Here is a 7085-nt window from a genome sequence, read left to right as displayed (position 1 = left end):
ACAAGTCCTCTGCCAGACAGATGTATTATAAATATTTTCTTTCAGTCTGTGGTCTCTCTTTTCATTGTCTTAACTGTTTTTTGAAGGACAGAGGTTTTTACTCTTAATGAGGGAAAGTTGTCATTTTATCATTAATGGTTCATGGGGTTTTTGTACTTTTTAAGTTTATTTTATTTTGGTGGGTGGTGGGGCAGAGAGAGAGAGAGAGAGAGAGAGAGAATCCCAAGCAGGCCCTGCACTGTCACCCTGGAGCCCGACGCGAGCTCACAAACCATGAGATCGTGAGTGACCTGAGCCAAAATCAGGAGTTGGACACTTAACTGACTGAGCTACCCAGGCACCCCGATTTTTTTTTCTTTTGTATTTTTAAGAAATCTTTGCCTATCCTGAAGTATTGATTTTCTTCTATGTTTTCTTTTAGAAGTTATGTAATTTTTATTTTTACATTAAGTCTGTGATCCATTTGAAGTGTAAGAGTTAAGAGCTTTTCTCCCCTTCAGGGATATCTAGTGGTTTGAGAACCATTTGTTGAAAAGACTGTTCTTCCCCTGTTGACCAGCCTTGGCCCTTTGTCAAAATCAATTGACTGTAGATGTTTGGAACTATTTCCCGGTACTCTGTTCTATTCCATTGATCTTTCTGTCTATCCTTCTACAAGTACATATAGACATACTGTCTTGACTACTACAGCTTTTTAATGAAATCTTAAAATTAGAGAGTAGTAAGTCCTTAGACTTTTCTTCTTCTTTTTTTTTTTTAAAGATTGATTTGGCTGTCTCTGGCCCTTGGCATTTCCGTGTGAATTTAGAATCAGATTGCCAGTTTCTCCCCACCCCCCCAAAAGTGCCAGCTGTATTTTTTATTGGGATTGTATTAAAGCTATTGCATCAGTTTGGAGAGAATTGAAGTTTCTCCCATTTATTTAGGTCTTATTGAATTGATGTCAGAGGAGCATAAAGGAACTTTCTGGAGTGACAGAAATATTCTGTATCTTGGTTAGGGAAACAAGGGAACATACATTTGTCAAAACTCATCAAGCTGAACATTTAAATTCTGTGTACCGTATGCAAGGGACTGCAATGAAGTTGATCTAAAAAGTAGTAACAAAAATGACCTCCGTTATTCCACTTTTCTTTCATTCACATGATTCATAATCATCAGAATCATTTGGCTGACCCAGTTCTTTGCTGAAGGTTCTGCGTTGGTTCGTTACTGTCTCACTTACCCAACACCGCCCCAATCCAGGGGTAAATGCTGGCCTCGGTGACATGGCAGGACGGGGAGATGGGTGTACAGAGTGACAGCAGAGCATCTGAGTCCGAGACCATTGCATGTTTCCTGCAATCTCTTTCCTCTTTAAAAAAAATTTTTTTTTAATGTTTATTTATTTTTGAGAGAGAGAGAGACAGAGCACCAGCAGGGGAGGGGAGGGGCAGAGAGAGAGGGAGACACAGAATCCGAAGCAGGCTCCAGGCTCTGAGCTGTCGGCACAGAGCCCCAGAGGGGCTCCAACTCACAGACCGCGAGATCGTGACCTGAGCCGAAGTCGGACGCTCAACCGACTGAGCCACCCAGGCGCCCCAGTCTCTTTCCTCTTTTACCTGGACCAGACAGTCGGCTAAAGCTTTGCATCCTTACCTTGTTCCTTTCTGGTCACCGTCCATAATGTCACCTTCTGACAGTCCTCCCCATAGTCTGCCTGGTGCCTCCTCCCCTGAGGCCCCGGGTGCTGAAGATCACCCCCTTTACCATGCGCACGCCCACGGCGCCTATGGGGGGGCCGGGGTGCGGGAAGGAAACGCCCTCTGCCTGGTGGTGGCCCAGCCTTGACCCACTTGGAACTCTCTGGCAGTGTTGCGTCTTGAGGAGGTCTCTCCTGGCATTGTGGCTGGGTTCGTAGTTGGCACCAACCCCCTCCAAACACCGGCCGTCACACACTCCTCCGCTCCTCTCTGTGTTTGCCACTTACCGGGCGCTAGTCTACCCCAGGACCTTGGCCCTATTTGTGGAGAAGACAGAGCCATCCGTAGGAACTGCACCAGCGTGGAATCCGATTGATTTACCGTTCTATCCTGCCGAAAAGCGGGAGACAAGGTGGTGAGGGTTTTGTCTTCACCAGTGGGAGGGCTTTGTTTGTTTTAGGAGCTGGAAGACAGAAACCTAAACTGAGTTCAGCTGATAATGTGTGAGCTGTCAGACTAGCTGTCGCCTGTGCGAATTATGTAATAATCCAAACTATCTCACAAACCTCCAACTCAGTCGAAACCATATTTGAAAACATGAGCGAAAATTACATTTATAACATAGGAGGCCCTTATGTTTTCTTCGGATAACAGAAAAGTATGAGAGAAAAATGCATTTGCTTGGGAACTTTTAATATTTAGCCTAGCAAATCTGGCCAACACAGAAATCTGATTAAATTTTACTAGTAAAGTAAAAACATGCAGTTTGGTAAAAAAAAGGGGCTTCTCTGCTATTTTGTTTTTTATACTCTTATATAATACATAAGAAATTAAAAAAGCTTGAGGAGAACATTTTATTTCTACTAATAACCATTTTAAAGTTATATGCTAATCTAAGTCATAATGTAGCTAATGGCTTCATAAATAAGAAATTCTGATAGAATCATACAGTAATGCAATGAAAGCTTTATAAATGTCCATAAACCATACATATTTTAAGAAACCAATTCTAAGAGCCAGTATCAAGAATATGCTAATTGTAAAATTACATTTTTACATGTTTACATACGTAAAATACATATTTTAGGGCAGCCAAAATATTCAGTATTTCCTTCTTATAAAGCAGGTGAGTGACTCCATAAGTTTAATCAGACCAGCAGCTTTGAGGAATTGCACAGAAGATTCAGTGGTTGTTATAAAACAGACAGTAATCTAATAAAAATGTTTGGGGCGCCTGGGTGGCTCAGTCCAAGATCGTCTAACTCCTGATTTTGGCCCAGGTCACGATCCTGGGGTCATGGGACTGAGCCCCACATCGAGCTCCTCGCTGAGCCTAGAGTTGGTTTGAGATTCTCTCTCTCTCTCTCTCTCAATCTCTCTGTATGTCTCCCTCTGCCCCTACCCTGCTCACTCTCTAATGAAAAATAATGTTTAAGTGAGACAAGCAAAAAACAAATCCGAGTATGTCCTGTGACAAATGATGGAATATACTCACAGATTTAGTTAACAAAATTTAAAAGTTGGGATTTAATGTAGAAAAGTAAATACAGGTCTTCATTTCGTAAGCGGGCCTCCCTGGGCACTTGGGAAGAAACAGGGTCCCGAAGGCCCGCCCCGTCTGGTCGGCTCCGTGGGCGGCCCGCCGGCAGCCCGCGGCCGCCCTCTGGTGGACGACGCTGGGAACACAGAAAATCCCCCGTTCCAGCCTCCCTCCCCTCCTTGTGCCAGGGAGTAGGATGCCCGAGCTTGGCCGTCTTGAAGCCCTGCCCCTTGACGTCCTCGTGTCACACCCGTTTCGCTTGCGGTCTCGAAGAATCGGCTTACTGTCTCTCGGAGGCTGCCTTTGGCTGCAGACCTCATTCTGAGTTTTACCTTTTGAAAAGGCTCCCCGTGTGCGTCCGGGAGCAGGGTTTTGGCCATGCTGGGTGCGGTGGGGAAGGCCTCTGATACATCGGTGGAGATGTGGGGTGGCCGACGAAGGTGGGTTGGAGGAAGGGGGGTGCCGACGTGGAGGGAAACTTCTGGAAGCTCAGAGGACGGCGATGGAGCAGCATGTACTGAATATACGCGAACGAACGGGTTTTATTGTGCCCCGTGCCGCGGAGAGAGCAGCTCCGCGAGCACTGGGGGGGGCTCTTTCCCTCGGGCAGGCCCCCTCTACTCGCATTACGAGTCCACCGTCAGTCCTAAAGGCAACACCGAGCCCCCCGCCTGGAGGCAGGGCCACCCGGCTCCGCTCGGTGGCGTGGACCACCAGGCAAGCCCATCGACAGGTTTGATTACTGATAAGCAATACTTTTGAAACACGGTGAACATTCCAGGATGGCTCCCTTTTGAGGAATATATCGGCCAGCTTCCCTGCCTCTTGGACTGTCAGGCGGGGCGGAAGGACCGCTGAGACCCCAGGGAGACCAACACCCCTCCCCGGGAGCGGTCTCTCTAATGAGGCAGTGGGGTCTCCAGCTGCGGGACTGTTGTCCCCTCGATTTCTTCCTTCGACTTAAAAATTCAAGACAGTTCTATTTTATGATGATACCAAGGCCCGGATTGGAATCATCCGCGAGGACACTGGCAGTTCATGGACAACATTTTATGGATGGTTGAAAAGTGAGTTGTGATTTAGTTGGACTACCTACCTCCCTGCTTTTGTCTCAAGCTCTTAACCCTCTAGGTGGTCGATATTTCCTTTTCCCAGGGGGCTTTGGGGCTTCCTCAGGTTCCTGTATAAATCGGCCCTATTATCTTCCAGAACTGCCACTTGTACTCACATTTCCAGGCGTGTGGGGACGAGAGGGCACTGATGTTTCTGTACCCTCCCCTTCCCCCAACCCCCTGCCCACCTGTTTTTTGAACCTTTGCTCATAGGATCCCAGCCTCCCCCCCCCCCCCCACACCTTTCTAGAAGCTGGTGAATGACAACATCAAAGCCACTATGGATCTGAAATTAGGTAGACTAACCAAGTGACAGACCTTATAAAACTACAAATCACAATAAACGATAAAAGAAATTTTCTTATGAATCAAACGGAAGCCCCGTGATGTTTCAGTGACAGTTGTCCTCATTAGGGAGTCCCACTCTGGGAGTCTGTTGCCACACTGTTTTGACCCAGGGAAGTTCAGTGTGGAGGTCTGAACACGGAGGGAATGACCGAACCCACGAGCCTGCCCCGAGCCTTTCTGCCCCGACCTGAGCGAGAGGAAGCCTAGAAGGAGGGGTTTATGGAGACCTTCCTGTGAAAGTAAAGGCATGGGGATAAATGTTTAATAGCTCTCAGGAAACAATAAGAACACACACACACTCAAAAACAAAATCGTCCCTTCCGTTTGGAGTGCTTGCCCACTTCTGTGGTCAAACGACCCCCACTGTGGTTGATTTCAGACTGCGGTGGTGCCCGGGTGTGGAGTTGGGAGGGGGTGCGTCGCAGCGCAATGTGTGTTACCACCACACCGACGCAGGACAGGTGAGCAACCCGGGGCGGGGGGGGGGGGGGGGGGGGGGGTTGTAAGCAGAAGAGTCATCGGGAGACATGAGGGAGCTGTTAACTTTGCCTTTTATATTGTAAGTTTATAGAATTTAATTTTTTTAATGTTTATTTTTAAAAGAGAGAGAGAGAGAGAGAACGAGCGGGGGAGGAGCAGAGAGAGAGGGAGACAGAATCCGAAGCAGGCTCTGAGCGGTCAGCACAGAGCCTGACGCAGGGCTCGAACCCACGAATGGCAAGATCATGACCTGAGTGGAAGTCAGATGCTTAACCGACTGAGCCACCCAGGGGCTCCTAGAATGTAATTTTTAATAATCAATGCATTCAAACAGCCAGCTCACAAAAGGCCCGCAAGCTTGGCCACAGGCTCTGGTGAGCTGGTCCCCGCCCACCGTCCGTAAGTACCTCTCTGCCCAGAGCCGTCTTCCCACTCCGTGTGAACGGCCTACTCCTGGGACGTGGGGACGCTCTTGACTCCCAGGTTGTGGCCAAGAAACCCAAACCTCTGGGACCTTAAGCAGATTGTCAACGACCGATGATGGCCAGGAAGCGCTGGAACAGGTGTCAGAACCCCCACCTCCCGGAAGCTCGCTCCCTGCCTGCGCCGGTTCTGTCCCCCGCGTCCTGCGTCCTGGTACCCGGACGGCAGGTTCTTCAGGCAGGTTCTCCTTCGGGGCATCCGATTCCCGAGGCAGCCGCCCTCTGGCGGCTCGGCCTTCGCACTGCAGCTCTTTCCTGGAGGAGGACCCGGGGGAGGAGGACCCCAGGCCAGCCAAGGGGACCCGCAGGGTGAATCCAGCTCTCCTCCCGGGCCGATGCTGGAGGCGGTTTTCAGGTCAGATGGGTTCTGGGGAGAACGAAGCCTTTGTCCCCCTGGCGGATCCCGAGGGAGCCGGCCAGTGATGCAGGAGGTGGAGGGAGTTGAGGACCAAACCTGAGTTTAGCGGGAGCGGCAGTGACAGCAGGGGCCCAGTGGGACCCCAGACTCCAGCTGACCCTGGGTCCTGCCTGCCGAGGCTTCCGCACGCGTCCCTGTCCCTGGGCCCCTCTGGGATGTCTACTGAAGAGCCTACCTGCAGGTGTGGAAAGAGCAGTATGTGACTGCAGAAGTATGGGTTGGAGGCCTCAGGACCCAGTATTTCCCCCTTTATACTCTCCTCTACCTCAATCATCCCCTTGGTGACCTCACCCAGGTTCATGGCTTTAAAGGCCATCCATATACCCGTAATGCCCCGATTTAGAGTTCCACCTTAATTCAACTCTGTCCTGCCCCAAACCACTCTCCTCAGAGCCACCAGCCCTCTCCATGGTACTTGCCAAGGGGCTCAGAACTCAGGCCTCCGCCCAGCCCGTCACTTGGGCAGCGGCATTTGAACGTTGCTTGTTAAGTAATCTCATGGACTCAGAATTTCTGACTAAACTCACAACTAAGAGCTGGTTCTTCGAAATAATTCATAAAACGGATAACCCCCAGTGAGATTTATCAAAAAGAAAAGAGGAAGGACCCAAATAAAACCACAAAGGAAAGGGGAGAGATCACAACCAACACCTGAGAAATACAAACAATTATAAGAGAATATTATGAAAAATTATACGCCAGCAAACTGGGCAATGGAAGAAATGAACAAATTCCTAGAAACTCACAAACTACCAAAAGTGAAACAGGAAGAAATAGAAAATTTGAACAGACCCATAACCAGGAAAGAAATTGAACCAGAATCAAAAATCTCCCAACAAATGAGAATCCTGGGCCAGATGGCTTCCCAGGGGATTTGTATCAGACATTTAAAGAAGAGTTAATACCTATTCTCAAATTGTTCCAAAAAATAGAAATGGAAGGAAAACTTCCAAACTCATTTTACGAAGCCAGCATTACCTTGATTCCCAAATCAGACAAAAACCCTGCTACAGATTACAGGCC

The sequence above is a fragment of the Panthera tigris genome, chromosome B2, assembly GCF_018350195.1.
Source record: "Panthera tigris isolate Pti1 chromosome B2, P.tigris_Pti1_mat1.1, whole genome shotgun sequence".
Lineage (NCBI taxonomy): Eukaryota > Metazoa > Chordata > Mammalia > Carnivora > Felidae > Panthera > Panthera tigris.
Note: the sequence above shows the minus strand (reverse complement) of the source record.